The sequence below is a fragment of the Notamacropus eugenii genome, chromosome 3 (genome assembly GCF_028372415.1).
Source record: "Notamacropus eugenii isolate mMacEug1 chromosome 3, mMacEug1.pri_v2, whole genome shotgun sequence".
Taxonomy (NCBI): domain Eukaryota; kingdom Metazoa; phylum Chordata; class Mammalia; order Diprotodontia; family Macropodidae; genus Notamacropus; species Notamacropus eugenii.
Genome location: NC_092874.1, coordinates 332,339,652 through 332,357,772, shown reverse-complemented (window position 1 = coordinate 332,357,772; position 18,121 = coordinate 332,339,652). Strand labels below are relative to the sequence as shown.

General features: G+C 41.0%; 1 protein-coding gene across 29 annotated transcripts in view; it reads right to left on the bottom strand.

Moving 5' to 3' along the window:
• UBAP2 (ubiquitin associated protein 2) overlaps positions 1-15,246 on the bottom strand; it is a 144,736-nt gene extending 129,490 nt beyond the window's left edge. For 24 of the 29 annotated variants that reach the window (XM_072596981.1, XM_072597005.1, XM_072596987.1 and 21 more), the window contains exon 1: positions 14,237-14,358. The gene's annotated coding sequence lies outside the window, so the exon portion shown is untranslated. Of the gene's footprint in view, positions 1-14,236; positions 14,359-14,982 lie in introns of those variants that run through there. The other 5 variants (XM_072596982.1, XM_072596991.1, XM_072596992.1 and 2 more) reach the window with 4 other exon arrangements.
• Positions 15,247-18,121: the final 2,875 nt, after the last annotated feature.

Sequence of the window (18,121 nt, the reverse complement as noted above, 5' to 3'; positions counted from 1 at the left end):
AAGTGGACAACTGTGATTACATAAAATTAAAGTTTTGCACAAACAAAATCAAAGCAGCTAAAACTGAAGCAAGTTTCTCTGACAGGTCTGTTATTCAAGATACATAAGAAACTGATCCAAATTTATAAAACAAGAGCTATTCCCCAATAGATAAGTGTACAAAGGATAGGAATAGACGGTTTTCAAAGAAAGATATCCAGGCTCTTAAACACATGTAAAAATGATCTAATCACCATTAATTAGAGGTATGTTAACTACATCAACTCTGAGGTTCTACCCTACTCATAAGATTGACAGTGATGACAAGAGGAAAATGATAAATGTTAGACAGGAAAACAGGAACCATTAGTGCAATGTTGGTGGATCTGTAAATTGGTTCAGCCATTCTGGAAAGCAATTTGGAACTATTCCCAAAATATGCAGTTGGGGAGGGGAGTAGATATTAGTAGATACTGTTTTAACAAAACCATGTATATTTCAGTCAATCACTAAACATTAAGAGCCTACTATGTCTTAGGCACTGTGTTAAATGCTAGAGATACAAAGAAAGGCAAAGGGCCAAAAGCCCTGCTCTCAAGTTCATAGTCTAACAAGGGAGGCAATATGAAAACAACTAGGTACAAACAGGATGTATATGGAATCAATTAGCAATAGCAGTAGAAGTAAGGCATCAAAATTAAGGGAGACTGAGAAATCATCCCTTCTTGTAAAAGGTGGGATGTTAGCTGGGACTCATGATCTGGAGGAAGGTGTAGTTTAAGGAGACTGAGAAGGAGATGTTAGGATCACAAAAACTAAAGAAAAGACAGTATCAAGGACAACAGGGTGACTTGCAATGTCAAAGGCAGCAGAGAAGTCATCATAAAGGATATAGACTGCAAAAAGCCCATTAAATTTGGTGACTAAAAAGTTATATAATAATGTTTGAAAGAGCAATTTTGGTTGGATAATGATAGAAAGCACAGAGATAAGAAAAGAAGGAAGTGGAGGCACCTTACTGTACAGTTTAGCCCCTTTAGAGAGGAGAGATGGGACAATACTTATTACAGATGGATAGATCAAGTAGGGGTTTTTGTAGTTGAAGGTGACATGGGCATGTTTGAAGGGAAGCAGCAGTAGATAAGAAGAGATTGAACATAAATGAGAAAATAGGAATGATGGAAGGGGCAATCTGCTGTGGATGATGGGGAAAAATCAATCACTTGTAAGTACAGGGATTTACTTGGGCAGCTTTTCATATAAAGCAACGTTTTCAGTGGAGAGAGTGAGAAGAAGGAGAAATGGGAAGTTTGAGGAGGTATGAAAAGGTTTGTAAAAGGCACTGTGTGATGAATGATACAGTCATTTATAGAGATGTAAGAATGCCTTGCAACAGAGAGCGCCTAAGTTAAAATTTCAGAACAAATTTGTTGTAGTAGATTCAGACAGCACAGTTTTGTGATTTTTCTCCAGCTGGTTTGACAACAGGTGATGAGGAGCAGCAGAAGAGTAGGAGTGAAGGCAGCAGATGGGGAGTAATCCAGAGCTGAGGCTTGACAGGGTACAAAATCAGCAACAAGACAAGAGGGCAAGGAAATCAAGAGAAAGAAACAGGAAGGAAATGAAACTGATTTAGCAAGGGGTCAGTGGGAAGAGAAAGAGGCAGAGGGAATGGTCCAGAGGAAGAGAACTAAAGGGCAGAGGGATTGGAGGTAACTCTGAGGACTACAGGGTTTGGGGCTGCAAGGCACCAGGCAAAGTATGACAATACATGACAGAATGATAACAGATTATAGGGGTCCATTGTTCCTACTTTTTACCACTGGAAACCAAGCAGAACAAGTTCCCTTCCATCTGACAGCCATTACGTTGCTCCTAACCGTTCTTTCTCCACAGTGAGACAGCATCATTTAAAAAGTAAACCATTAGGCAGAGGCACTATCAGGTTTATTAGATACTAGGAATCTAGTCTGCTCTCAATAAAAACCCTGAAACCATGAGTTATATCAATAGGAAAATGCTTCAATATATATTCACTTTACACATAACTTTTAAAGAGAATCTAAAAACATAATTCAAAACTCCAGTAGTTAAAAGTTATCAGAGTACTTATGCCCTTAAAGTCATGTATAGTACCATTAAATTGTGGAAATAATTCAAGGGCAAATGAATTAAGAATACAAAACTGACTTTAACCAACTTATCATAATATGAAGACCTTGACTAGCTTACGACAAGATAAGAACTCTATGTGATCATTTTTTTAAAGAATAAATAGAGCTTTGTTAGTAAAGCAGAACACTATCCAAGTCTGGTCATGTACCCTATTGTTGAACTACAGGAATACCATCATTTATCTTTATAGTCACCTCCTTTCTTCGGTACCGGCCCCAACCTTGGCTTCAATTCAACTACCCTGAAAAATTGTTCCAAAGAATTCCTAGAATAGAAACAGATAGGAGCAACAAATACTAAAAATAACCCAGCGAAGATTGAGGCATATCTAGAGTTCTTAAACTGTTGGAAGCACTAGCTTATAAGATACTAGTCTCCCCCATGTTCTGGTTTTAATACCTGTTTTTCTCAGTTCACCAGAAATACAAGCAGGAAGCTTTGCTTTTAACTAAATCCTATGTGAATCATACTAGATTACAGTGCAAGAACTAAATAACATTTATAGTACAAAACTTGTTTTGTACTGTTAAGGAAAGTATAAAGCTTAAATATATCAGAATTTGTTGAAAGGTAGAATCAGATGTTACCTAAATAATTATGTTAAAATACCTTGTACACCAGACGTATCAAACACACAGGCCAACAACACTCATGATTGTGGCCAGAACCAGATTAAATTGTAACTGAGAAATATTTAACAAAAATAAAATAAAAATGCAATAAATGCAATAAAACATAGATGATATATTTTAAAACTAAGTCAATATGCAGCTCACAAGGATAGGTGACTGATTACTGATAGGTGACCCCCATTTCTATTTAAGTTTAACAATACCACAGGACATAACTTTTCTCCTGAATTTATGCTACTTGATAGATCTTCAGGTTTCCTAAGTCAAACTGCAGGGGAAAGGCCCTCCAAAAACTCTTTAAGTTTTAGCCCTGTCCACGTGTAGACTAATCCTCTTAGCCAGGAGAAGAGAGGCTTCCTCATGCTACAGAATTCTCCCAGTAACCACAAGCTTCTGTTACCTCCAGTCCTTTCATACTCCAAAATAGGCTCCACCACAACAACGTTCTAATTTGGAAATTTGAGTTTGAGGCAGATATAACTATAACCTTCTACATATCTATACTTTTCCTGTCTGCCATGACCACCAAAGCTGTATCTAAAAAATCCCAACCTCTTTAATCTTTAATCCTTGTGATTCAGGAACATCAAGCTGTGTGAAAAGTCTTTTCCCTCACTTATCTTCAACCACTATTCACACTGAAATTCAGTCTACATCATTAAAACAAAAAATCTCCCATTATTTTCAGTCATCTTTCACCAACTGAAATCTGGCTTTCCTCTGAAGATTCTACTTAATCTACAGGATGGGGATAAACAATTAACATGTTCTTTATTTTTCACTGCCATTTTCAACACACCTCCTTCCCCTCTTCCCCACCTCCATACACTGACAAAGGCAATGCCTCCTCTTTTAAAGTTCATAATACCCGATTATATCAACCTGCCCCAATTCTCAGGGGTTCTTAAACTTGGGACCCATGAACTTGATGTTTTTCCTAATACATATTTTTATAGCTGTATTTCAAGACAATTAGTCTCCTTTGCAATTCTATATATTCTATGTATTTTAAAACATTATTCTTAGGAGTTTACCAGACTACCCAAGAGGTCCCACAAAAAAAAGATTTCTAAGAACTCCTACTCTATGCTCTGTCAACCTTGATGCCACTTTTCCTTCTTGTTTAATATTAATACATAGAGCACAATCCCCAACATTCTTGGTAACGAGTATTCACACAGATGATCCAAGACCCTGACTTCTCCCAAGTCATCAATCTCAATTCCCATGACTCTATCTCAGTAAGAGTCAGTTACACCTTAATTTAAATTCACTAACACAAAATTGCTCTACTTCAGCTTATAAATTACTCCTCTACACACAGGGGTGTAGAGTAGGTTCAGGGAGGACCAGTACCTTTGGTGTGATGGCTGATGAGCCCTTTTTGGGGCTCTTTCTGTCTTTGGGGTCTACCTGTTCCACCTAACTCTCACCTGTGCCTCTAAGAAGCTGCAGTATGTGCAGCAGCCACACCCCAGTAAACCACTTCAGCAGATGAACCAAACCAGGCTGAGGGTAACCAAGGGTTCTCAAATCCATTGGTAAGTTAGGGGGTGTCTACCCCTAGCATGTGAAGCCTTCCTCTGGTGGAATGGGCGGATGAGAACAATTTGTTCCAATGGCCATGAAGGCAGATAAAGCAGGTAATGTGGAACACTTAGTGCGACGCCAAGGTCATCCACTACATCCTGAGACATCACCAGTTGTCTTGACTCTGTCCTGCCACTGGACTACGATGACTCTGGAGGAGAGAGTGAGACTTTGTGCAACCCTGCCTCACTTAAATTCAATTTACGCAGAAATCAAAAGACATGACCCATATAATGCAAAACGTATACTTGTCAAAAAGACTATTTTATGGAGAAGTCACATGGGGCAGGCGATCACATGGTGGCCAGAAGAAACAATACAAGGACCCTCTCAAGAACTTTGGATTTGACTGTGCAACATGGAAGACACTGGCACAGGACTGCTCAGCATGGCGTGCCCACATCAGAAAGTGCGCTGTGCTCTTTGAGCAAGGCAGAATTGAGACAGCACAAAGTAAACGCAGGATGCACAAATTTGGGATATCCACCTCAAATACTCACATGGACTATCTGTGCTCAACCAGTGGTACAGCATTCTGAGCTTGTACTGGTCTGATCAGCCACAGTCAGACACACTGAAATTTCACTTTATCATAGTGATGTCATTTTGGTCCTCTTCAAAGATGAAGGGCAACAACCAACCAACTCCTCTCACTGATCACAATTTCCTGTCTTCTTCAATCTTTCCCACTGCCTTCAAGTCTCAAGAATTTGCTCTTAAATCCCTTCTTATTTTCCCAGTTTATCAGCCTTGTTCTGGCTGAATGGGAACAGATTTAGTGAAGACTTCTCAGGAATGTGGAGCCTTCTCCCAGGAGTGGAGGAGACCTTGGGCCCAGGTTTCCATTCCTCCAGTCAGGTGATTTCCATATAAGGCTATGTATTGCTTTAGGGTCAATGATTGGATATGACTCACTAACTCCTCAATATAATGATGTGTATTTTCACGGGCTTTGTAACATCCAGGAGTGGGAAATTTGAACCGGGTTTCAAAAGGGATTGATTAGATTTCGCACCTAGAATGTTAAGACCTTGCTTCTCAGCCAATAAGAATAATGGTCAGTGGTGGGAGGGGGATTTTCGCCTCAGGGTCTATATAAAGTGCCATTCTGCTTCTGTAAGGCACCTCCCTACTCCAGCTTTACTGGTGAAGGGACCGCCTGGTTTTTCACGGGAATAAAGGAGATTTTTCTGTTTTTACCTTGAGACGCCTCTAAATAGTCAATTTGAGTAAGGGGGTTCGTGCTTTGCCCCCGATACATGGCTTGTCTTTCCTTTCTTTCCCAATCTTGACTCCAGTTATTTCAAGAAGGTACTTTAAAAAAAACACCATTCTATGATAAAAAGTTATGGAAAAAACCACTAATTATCAACAATCACAAGAAAGTGTTCAAAATCTCTAACAAGAAAAAGCATGTAATCATCAGAGAATGCAAATTAAAACTATAAACCACGGAGGTATCATATGCCCAACAAATTAGCATACATAATAAACGATAAAATAGTTACATTTACATAATGCTTTAAGGTTTGTAAAGTGCCATATATTTTGTCTCATTTAATCACATAATATTCAATGCTGCTTCCACTATGACAAAAGAGGCAGGTTACTCATTAATGGTGGAGCTGTAAACTCATTCAATCGTTTTGAAAACAATATGGTATTAATGGAAAATAACAGCACTGCTCTTTTGTTTTTTAAGCATCAATATGAAACATGTCTTAAAAAGCAACAAGACTATCCTTGACTTAAATGCCTGAACAGAGACAGGCAAGTCCAACTCTCAAAAACCTACTCCAGCAAATGACACTTCACCAAATAAAAATCAAGAAATCCAATAAGAAACTAAAGAGATTTTTTCCACACAAGAACCACACAAAAAAAAGCAGACCAAAAAAAGCCCAAAAGGAAAAGGGTCCACTATCAAAGTCAGTATCATCTAGGCAAACAAGCAAAAAACCTCCAGGCCTGCCAAGGAATAAGTTAGAGACTACAGTAGCCTCCCAAGGCTATCTACCTACCTATCTTTACACTTCATAGATTGATCTCTGTAAATTGAGTTGTAGATCTCTCTCTTTCTCTCCCTCTCTCTCTCTCAACACACACACACACACACACACACACACACACACAGATATCTAAGTGTATGTATATATAGATGTATACACACACACAGATATATGGAGTGGGGGTGGAGGGAGGTAGAGGTAGACAGACAGAAAGATAGACCTCCCTAGGCAGCAAAAGCCAACAGCTTCCCAAAGAAAACCCCAAGGTGGTATGGAACTTAGAAGCAAAACCTGGACTGGGACAACTTAGGCCCTGGGATCCAAGGTTCGTAGTTCTGTGTTTTGAAGTCATATAGGGCAGAACTGAAAATCTAAAACTCAGTACCGCAAAGACCTTCAGGAAATGAAGAGGTTAGCCCCGAAACACAGGCGACCCAAGTAGAGACCAACCTCTGGAGGAAACAATTAGAAAATTAATAATTTATTCTTAGGAAGAGACTCACTAAAAATTAGAATGTAACACAGAGAAGTCAATGACTTCATGAAATAGTAAGTAATGCTAAAACAAAACCAAGATTAAAAAAACAGGAGAAAATATAAGATATAAAATTTAAAACGCAGATCTAGAAAATAGGTCAATGAGAGATTAAGAACCACCAGAACTCCTGAAAAATCATTTTTGAAAAGCCTGAAAACTATATTTCAACAATCACAAATGAAAACTGCCTGGATTTATTAAAACCAGTGGGCAAAGAAAAGCTTCAAAGAATCCACCAATCACCTCCTAGAAGAAACCTCAAAAGGAAAAATTCTAGGAATATCACAGCCAAAATCTAAAGCAGCTTTCACTTCAAAGAAAAGAAAGAAAAAAAACACAAGTAGCCAGAAGAGTTCAAATACCAAGAAACAAAAAGTCAAAATCAAACCAGACCAGGCAGAGCTTCTACTATAAAGAAGAAATCTTGGAATACAGTAATTGCTAGCTTTATGTAGCATTAAAGTTTACAAAGCACTTCACAACAATCCTGGGAGGCACATGCTATTATGACCCCCATTTTATAAATGAGGAAACTGAGACAGAGGTTATGTGACTTGCCAGGGGTCACACACCTAGTGCCTGAGAAAGGCAGTCGAGATTTGAACAAGTCTACCGGATTCCAAGTCCTGCACTCCGTCCATTTCATCACCCAGCTGTCTCTATTCCAAAAAGAGAAATATATAGCCATAAAATGAAGAATAACTGACTCTGCAAAGCTAAGAATAATTCTATATGGGAAAAATGAATCTCAAATGGAACAGAGAGCTTTCAAGGATTTCTGATAAGAAGCCTAGAGATGAGCAGTTACTCTGAAATGCCAACATAAGAGATATCTAAAAAGGTAAATTTATTTGAATAATAATAAGGGGATGTTTAATGATGCAGTTTTAGTATTCTAATAATAGGGAGAAAAGAAACGCATTCCTTCTGAACTATAATGTGGTCAAAGTGCATTGAACAAAAAAAGAAATAAAATTTAAAAATTCAGAGGACTTGAGGTTCATGAACTGGGGCTGTTCTGAAAGTTTGACAAAGGGAAAAAAGGTAAAAGGAACACAACAATCTAGAAAGTAGGAACAATGGGAAGAACTTGCCATTTCACAATAAGGGTACGTGAAAAGAATATACAAACATGAAGGAAAGGATAGGGAAGCATGAGATGAATCTCAGCATTCTCTACTGGATAAAGTATGGCTGGAAACAACAAAGAATTCTGGTGCAGAAATACATCAAACTCAACAGAAAAAAATGAGGGAAAGGAAAAAGAAGGGGTTAAGAGGGAGAATAATAATGGGAAGGATGTTCCAAAATCATTATTAGAAAAAAGTGAATTAAAAGTAGCACTGAGGTTCAATCTTATACTCACCAGATTTGAATTTTTTTTTGAAAGTGTTCAGGAGGGGCTGTGGGAAAACAGGAAAACTAATGTACTACTAGCAGAGCTATGATTTAATTGGTCTAGTCATCCTGGAAAGTAATTTGGAACGACACCTTTGCCCTCTTCCAAATCACTAAACTTCTATCCAATGAGACTTACTTTGACAATTCCACTCTACATCAATCTCCTTCTCAAATCCACAAGTACCTTGTATTTTTCATCCCTTAATCATATACTGTATTAGTAATGTCCCCAAACAGTATAATGGAATAGAATATTATTGCAATTTAAGAAATTATGAATATAAAAATTATGAATATGAAAGAGACAGAAGATATAAAATGAGGCAGAGGAAAATAAACTAGGAAAACAATAGCTACAATGGCAAGCAATGGAAAAGAAAAAAATGCATATAAAATAAAGCTGTATAACTACCACACTTGTTCCAAAGAAATAATGAAAAAATATACTTCCTCCCTTCATTGCAGACGTGATGGAATATGGGTGCTGAGCACTGCTTATGTCAAATTTGGTTGATTTGCTGGTTAGCTTTGCTGAAATGCTCTCCCCACTCTTTCTTATTCTTTATTATATGGAATGGTTTTTTGGGTAGGGAAGACAAGAGTAAAATTAAAATACCTAACTTTTACATAGCACTTTAAGACTTGCAAAATGTTTTTGATATATTATTTCACTTGATCCTCACAAAAATTCCCATTTTACAGATGAGGAAACTGAGGTCAAGAGAGGTTAAATGACTTGCCCAGGATCGAACAGCTAGTGTCTGAGGCAGCATATCAATGCTACATGCCTTATAGCTGTCTAAAAGAAAACAGACCTAATAACTACAAAAAGATTAACAACTGGCTTCTAGTATATCAATATGATTTAAATCAGAAAAGGGGAGATAGCACTGGGACAATACTCCGCCTTCACTTTCCCCCACAAGAGGAGACTGTGGTTCAGTTGTACATTTAATCTGAGATTTTCTTCCTAGTTTGTAAGATTTCCAGGGGGGCAGTAATTTTTTTTCAATTAGGTCAATAAGTTTGGGAACCTAAGATTTAAACGAATATTTTTCATGAAGATTACAGATTCACAAAGAAGGATATGTTTCTAAACATTGATTTGAGAACATAATTATCAAACTGTACTGATTAAAAACAAAAGGTATCTCAATAAAAAAGGATATGGAAGGAATAAAACTAAAACAAAACATTGGCCAACTGTTTGATAAACCCAAGAAAATACGTTATTAGGGTAAGGCCTCCCTTTTTGACAAACTGTTGGGAAAACTGGAAAGCTGTCAAAAATTGGTCAACACGTTAAACTATATGTCACAATAAGCACCAAAAATGAAAGATCACACCAGAAAAAAAAAGTTAGAAGAAAGTAAGATCAATGTATCTTTCAAAACTATGGCTAGGGAGAAAATGTTTTAAGTAAAGAGATGAGAGAAATCATAAGAGGGGAATCTTTATCACTAAAATTAAAAGCTTTTACACAAATAAAATCAATGAATGTATAACTACAAAACAGAGTGAAAAAAATATTTGCATCAAATATCACCAAAAAAACCCTACTATCCAAGACATATAAAGAAATGACACAAATATTTAGTGCCAAGAGCCATCCCAAACAGGGCAAAAGACATGAATAGAATTACAAATGAACTACAAACTCTAAATGGTTAAATGAAAACATGCTCCAAATTACTATGAGAAACACAAATAAAACACTTAACTGATATCATACGAATTGACAAAGATGATAAAAGATGATAACAGTCAATGTGGGTAGGACTATGAAAATACAGGCATATCATTACACTGTTGATGAAGGTGTCCTAGGTATCAATTTAGATATAAGCAAGAAAAATGGCTTAAATGTCAAAACTTTCTGCCTCATCAATCATCCTTATTGGGCTTATACCGAAAAGAAGCCAAAGACATAAATAAAGTTCCAATATTTAACAAAATATTAAAAGCAGCACTCCTTGTGGAGGCAAAAACCTGGAAATAAAGTGAATATCACTGAGTAGGAAAGGTACTAAAAAAAACTATGGCATATGAATGTATACTATTGTTCAGTAAATATGACAAATGAGAAATTCAGAAAAACATGGTTTGTATGAAACATGGTGTATATGAACTGAAGGCAAAGTGAAATCAGCAGAAGAGAATCAAATATAAAATGACCACAACAAATATGGTAAAGAGCACTAGGGTCTGGAGACAAAGGACCCAGTTTCAATCTCACTTCTGATATTTACCACCTGTGTGATCTTGGGCAAGTCACTGAATCTCCCTAAGTCTTACTCTCCTGACCTGTCACATGAAGGAGCTGGACTGAACAGCTTCTAAGGTTCCTACTACTTCTACAGGGATGGACAGATGTAAGTGAAAAAAATCACTAAAAAGAAGTACCATTTATAGTCATTGTAAAATAGTCATGCTCTTTTGTAGAAGATACTCCTAAGCATTAAACATACTAAAATGGTTCTTAGAGTTACTATCAATCTATAAAACCACCTATTCAAAAAAAATAATTTAAAACAAAGTAAAATTGCAACTTTAGAACTACTAAAGACTGACCCCTGATAATTTCAGGGCAAAATTTTGAAGTTAATGTCATACATGCTCACAACAAAGCTGAGGGCACTAACTGGGAAAACTAAGTTTATAATGTCTATGCCCAGTTTTTAGTTTGAGGGGGTGGAAAGCTTAATCAGTTTCTACTGTTACTCAAGTGCAAAACACATTCAGTTTAAGTGAATCACAAATTTAAGATGTTTCCCATTTCTATTACCATCATCAAATCCAGGACAGAAAAACAAAAAGAAACTTAATGGACTTTTTCCTCTGCTTCTTACCAAGAAAGGATCTGTGGTGTCCTTAATACACTATACAGAAGACAGCTCCCATGTAACTACATTTTTCCTCCTACATTTAAAATGAAAAATAGTAGGAAGCAGTGAGAAACAATCCTTAGGGGCATTTCCTCTGGCCTCCTTGTTTGCTCTCCCCCATCCACCCAGAACAAACGACTCTCCTATTCTTCTCAGGCACAGTCTAATAAGTCATCTCTTCCCTGAATCTTTTAAGCAGTGGGTGAGGTGCTTCTTGTGAGACAGAAATAACCACTGTTAGCAGAAGAAATACAAAAATCAGCTTGACTCTGACAGCAGAATTGGAGAAGACCAATATCTTTCTCTTCATAGGAAAACTTCACTGAAGTAGAAGTATATACATGAGTCTGGGCAAAAATCTTTAGCCTTAAAACTTCATGGTAATAGTAAGGAACCAGTATGTGGAGCATGGGGGGAAGGGGGAAGCTACTGTTAGAAATTCTAATTAGTCATCTAAAGGAGCAACTCCTCTGTTCCCCACTCCCACATCTCAAAATGAAGGATCAAAAGAAAGAACCCTCAGAATCTAGTCAGAACACTGTATCTGTCTCTTTCTCTCCCTCTCTAGATATCTGCATATCTATTTACCTATACTCTTTCTGTGATCTCATAAACTCCTAAGGGTTCAACTAATCCCTCTATGCAGGTAACCCTGGAACTACATATCCAACTCCAGTATCTCTTCTGAGCTCCACCTGCATCACCAACTATTGGTTATTTCCAAATGAATATCTCACAGGTATCTCAGACTCAGTATGTCCAAAACACAACTTTACTCTCAAAACCTCTTTCCTATTTCTATTGGAAACATCACATCCTTTCAGTCACTCAGGTTTTACCACCTCAGGGTCTTCCTCATCTTCCCCCTCCCTCATAACTTATAGCCAATCTGGTGACAATTTTACATCCACAATCTATCACAACCTTCTTCTCTAACAAAACTGACCCCAAATGACCATACTGCAATGATCTAACTGCAGCTCTGAATCAAGCCTCTCTTTAGTTTATCCTCCTCACAATAAGGAATATTTCTAAATCACAAGTCTGACCATGTGACTCTCCTGCCCAAAAATATATGGTGCCACCTTTATTTGCCTCTAGGTTAAAATATGAATTCCTTTTCTCGGCTTTTAAAGCGCTTCACAATCGCGCTCCAGGCTTATTTTTTACCATCTATGTCCTGACAAACTAGCCTACTCATAGGTTCCCCCACATGACATTTCATCTCCTGTCTTCATGCCTTTGCCTTCCATGTTCCCCAGACTTGGAGTCCACTTTCTTCTCACCACCACCTGGTGGAATCCCCAACTTTCTTCAAAGCTAAGGTCAGGAGTCACTTCATAGATGATTTTTTTCATCCCAATTTTTCCTCCTTAGTCCCAGGTGCCAGACCTCCAGGGAAATTACTATGTTTAATTTTCTACAAATATGGACCAGCTCCTACCCCCAAAATATAAGCTCAATGACATTCCCTTTTCCTTTTTGTATCTTTAACACAGTAAATCATTTGTTAAATGCTTGCTGAATTGAAGGAGGTATTAGTAGGAGAAATCGAATGGTAAAAAGACCTCTACAGCCTTCTCTCCCAACAAATAAAAGAAAACCCTTCATTTAATTAGCATTCTCAGAGAAAAATTAGTATCAAGCTATAACATGAAAAAAAATAAACATAAGCAAGAATGGGAAAGAAATAGTAGGCATTATTTAGGAAAAGAAGTACAAAGGGAGTTAAGGGAGTCAGGTACCTCTCCCTGCCCTACAAAAGGGAGACCTTTAGGTACTTTTCGAAAATAATTAAAGGTTTGATAGCATCTCTCAGATGGGGAAAAATGACATGAATCTTGAATATAATCAGAATATTTATAACCAGGGTAGAAAAGGGAAAATAATACAAATGAATGATAGTGCTGAGGGTGAAGGGGAGGTTTAGGTCATGCTGTTACGAGGGCAAGAAAGTGACCAGAGTTGAGGATAAGGAAGGGGGAGCAGTCACACACACTAGAGAAAAACTGAATTCAGGAGATGTCAAGGAGGGATCAGAACTGTGTAACTTGAGAAGATGGCTAGGCAACTAATTAGGTTGAGAGCCAGAATTAAACCAGGGAAAAAGTATGGAAAGTAGGGCTGAGCTGACTGAACCCCAAGGAGTTTGTGAAAGGAGATGTGATAAAGTTGCACTCCTTGAGTGAGTACACTTTAAGGGGGTTAATTAAGTAGCACTTCAAACTGCGTAAGAAGTTTTATGGAACACTGTGTGAAAATAAATTCACAGGTCTAGGCAGGCTGAGCACTGGAAAGACTGATCGAAAGGAGGCTTATCATTCTTGAAAGCTCTAGCTAAACTGTCGAATACTGAAATATAATTGGAAGCTCTAAACTTCAGAATATTGGGTTGAGAGGGAAAGAGCCTGGGACCCGGGATCACAGGGTAAGGGTAAGCTGAAGCACTTAGGTGGGAAAGAAAAGAGTGCAGAAAGCCACACCCTCCAGAGTAGAAATCGGCAACTGTAGTAAAGAAGAAAACCAGCTCCCAGTGGTGGATGGAGTAGACAGATGTATGGGGAAGATGGCAGTCTGGGAAATGCCTTCGGTGGAGGGCTCAGATTGGGAAAGCCAAAAGGCGGCCTCAGAGATAAATAGGGGAAGGAGAAAGGGTTAGGAAGAATGATGGACTGAGAAAAGGGTAGCCGGGAAGCGGGTGGGAAGCCCGATGCCACGGTGAGAGTGTGGTAGGAAAACACCAAGTCTGTGCAATCATTGGGAGTCCAAGGCAGCGGAGTCTCCAGGAAGGGGGAGGGGCGTCCAGCCCTCCCTCTCCCCCTGGCGGGTGGGCAAGGAGAAGGCAGGCCTCGGGGTGGGGTGGGAGGCCAGGTCGTGGACAGAGGTGGGCCTGGTTGGGGAAGGGGTGGCTAGGACAGGGCCCCGAGAAACCAGGGGGGTCCGCAGAACCCGTGGTTCGGTGAAGATGGTCGGCGAAGGGGGGAAAAGAGAGACGAAAGAGGAGGGTGAAACGACGGAAGGCATTACCGCTGCTGCTCCCGCCGCGCCCCGGACCAGCCGCCGCCGCTCGTTACCTGCCTATGTGCCTCTCACAAAGCAGCGGCGGCCGGGGCCCCGTCACGTGACCCTGCCACGTCATCGGCAAGGGCGGAGCTTGGGGCGGAGCCCTCCTCCCGCCTCCTTTCCCCTCCCCCCGCCCTTTCTTCAATAACCGAGAACACGCGTTAGTCGGCGCCCCCCCCAACACACTCCTCCTTTCTCCTCACCTCTCCACCCCGCCCCCCGCCCAGACACTGAGAGGCACCCAACCAGGGTGGCAGTGAAGAAAACAGCTGGGAGGGTATGTGGCACCAGACAGGGAGGAACAAGGATTAGGAGTGAGAGGAGTAGGGTTACAAACAACTCCCAACTCGACGTCGCGAGGTGATGACATCATAAGGCAGACAGTCCCTCCCCTCCCCCCTTTCCTCTCCCGTCCCAGACCGCAGGCTCCTTGATCACATGACTAGGGGCCATATCCACAGCAGAAAGAGCCGTAGGGACTACCACTCCCGACATGCACCTCTACAAAGCCGCGTACTCTCTCTCCACCCTCCCCCCACCCCTCCCAGGAAGGCAGCATGGTGTTTTGTAAAGAGAGCAGAACCTGGCGTCAGAAGAGACCTCGGTACAAACGCCTCTTATGACACTTGTACGTGACCCAGGGCGGGTCACACCGCTTCCCTGCCGAGTACCAAGCTGCCCCCTCCACCCTCGGGGGCATAATACCCTACCTCAGAAAGAGCGCATGGAAAGCGCGCTTTGCAAACCTTAAGGCGCTGCGTGAATGCGAGCGTCAACAGCCTGGGCAGGTAGTGCTTAAGAGTTCGGAGCCTTCCCGAAAAGAAGTGGGAGGGGGAAGACGAGAAGGGAAGTCCCCGTTTCCGGGAGCCATCGCTCCTGGACCAATGAGGGAGCCGCGGCTCGGCGCCAGCGCGGGGCACGTTGGGCGGAGCGTCCGCCCAGCGCAGGGGATGCCGGGAGACGTCGTGACGCCCGAGGCGGGGCAGGAGCGCGCGCTGTGGAGCCCGCCGGCGTCCCACGCCACGTTTCCAAGCTTTGCCTTAGGTCGGGTTTCCCCATCCACCCACCTCAGCTGTTTGTCCTTGACCCCGCGACCTTAGAAACATTTCTTTCCGCTTCTTGGGATGGAGAAGCCGGCTAAGTCCGACCTCCCACGACCCTGACTGGAGGCTGGAGAGCTTCTGGGTAGGATGGATGATCCGCTTCCCCTCCCCCCATCCGTCCGTCCCTCTGTGGCCGTCCTCCCCTCCCATTCACCTGTCTCTGTGGACCACCCAGACTGCCCTCCTCCGTGGGCTTGGAGTCCAGACTTCCCTCTTCTCTGGTTCTAGGTACAAATCTGAGCCGGATTCTCCCTTGCCCTGGGTCTGTGGGGAGTTAGACCGAAGGTCTGACCCTAGTGGAGAGTTTCACTCATTTGGGCCCATGAAGAACACGAACCTTCTTAGTCTTAAATAAGGGAAGAAGGATGCACACAGATAACCCAAAATAAGGCAGTCGGTCATCCACCCTTTATGATTGTTTCCCTTGAGCCAACCATAGATGTTTAAAGGGAGGCGTTTGAATCTCTGTGCCAAGCACGGTTCTAATGATTCTGGTACCCAAGGTGGGGCTTGGCTGGCTGTCCAGATGGAGCAAGGTAAGCTACCCCAGGAGGAGCGCTTCCCTTGAGTTTGTTGGTCCTGGAGGTTGAATCCTCTCTCCTTTCCAACTCCTGGCTTTGAACCACTGATAGCAGGTATCTGTTTTGCCTCAGGAGAGTCCTAATGATTGGGAAAGCCAGTTGGCAGACCATGCAAGTGGGTAAGAAGCACCCTTGGTTAGTCAGGAGACCCCATTACTCCAGAGGCTGTCCAGCCATGGGATGAAAGTATGGGAGGGGCAAATTCTAAGATGCCCAGGAAGGGGAGGAATCCCTGGGAAGACGTTCCCCAGGAATGCTCCATTGGGAGGATGCTCCCAGGACTAGGGGAAAAGATAAGAGGAAAATGATTAAATATTATTGCCAAGAATGGACTAAGGAACCTATGTTGGCACCCTCAATATTCTGGCCAAAGTTCTGATCTGATGAAGATTGGGTTTGTCAATTACTAAATTTATATGTAAATAACAAAAAAGATGTCACGGAAGAAGAGAAAGATTATGCCGTTGGCATAATTGTAATGATTGCATAATAAGGCTGCTTGGGCATTGGGACTGTAACAGTGGCAGGAATCTTTCTAAGTCAAACAAAGGAAGAGGAGACAAAAGCACCTGGAACATCCTCTGCATGGGATCCCCTCCTTGCCCTACCTCCTCCTCCCCCACCTCTGCCTTAGAATCACCCCTTGCCTAATGTTCCACTTCAATATTGAGAATTGACATACTTAGTCCATTCAGTATTCTCAATGTTCTCTTTACTGGAGAAGAAAAGGGTATGACAAGAAGGGCTGCCTTGGTATGGTGGGAAAGGAGACACCCTCCCATAGCAGGAGGGATTCCAGCCAAAGTGAAATATCACCATGCAGACCCTGGCTGGGATCGTGACAGTCAGATCCATCTGGGTCATATGCAGGACCTCAGGAAATTAATAATAGCCTGCATAAAAAAGGCTGTTCTGAAATCTCAAAATTTAAATGAAGTATTTGAAATTCACCAAAAGAAAGAGGAAATCCCATCTGAATTTTTAGAAAGGATGAGGGAAAACTTTAGAAAGTATTTGGGCCTGGATCCACAGGATCCCATAGAGGAAGGAATGTTTAAGGCCCATTTTGTGACCAATTCTTGGCCAGATATAAAAAGAAACTCCCAAAACTGGAACATTGGAGTAACAGACCTCTAGAAGAATTATTTAGGGAAACCCAGAAAGAATACATGAGGAGGGAAGATGAGAAGCAGAAACAGAAAACCAGGATCATGGTCCAAATGGTTAAGGAAGTTGTGAAATCAGAAGGGACTAAGAGGGAGTTAAGGCCAGGACAGAGATACCAACAAGGGAAGAAAGGAAAGGCTAATGAGGATGGAGGAAAAAGGTGACCAGGAGAGAATAAATGTTTCAGATGTGGAAAGTCAGGACATTTCAAGAGGAACTGCCCTTAGTAGAAAAAGGAGGAGCAAGTAGTGCCCTTCATGACTTTCGAGGAGGATGAGGACTAGGGAATTCGGGGTTCTTTCTTAAACTCAACTGAGAACCCTTGGTTAACACAGAGGTTGGAAGCTTCAGAGAGTGTTTTATTTCTTGTAGACATGGAACAGAGAGTTACATACTCCCTGAGTTTTAAACCCAAAGAGATGAGACTTAGCAGGGACACTCTCAAAATCTCTGGAATAAAAGGAGAAAATTTTCATGTACCTATCTTTAATGAGACAAATGTTTGGTGTAAGGGTAGATAGGCAAGAGCTAGCTTTTTACTGGTCCCTGAAGCCAGGGTGAACTTGTTAGGAAGAGACTTGATCCTGAGATAAAAGTGGTTGGTGAACAATTGACCATTAAATTACATCTGTTGAATGCTGAAACTTATGAAGAAATTAGACCAGAAGTCTGGGTAAGAGAAGGAAATTGGGGGGGGAATGAAGGTTAATCCAATAGAAATTAAACTAAAGGATCCCCAGGCTGTAAATTGTGTTAGATAGTATCCTATTCCAGTGGAGGGAAGGAAAGGATTGCAGCCGGTTACTGATCAATTTTTGAGGGAAGGACTCTTTTTAACACCCCAGTGGTCCCAGTCCCAAAACCCCAATGGGACATACCTGCTGGTATGAGATTTGAGAAAAGTAAATCAATTAGTCTCAGTGTGCCATCAGTGGTCCCTAATCCTTATATGCTCTTTAGCTAAATACCCCTGAAACATGGATGGTTCACAGTTATTG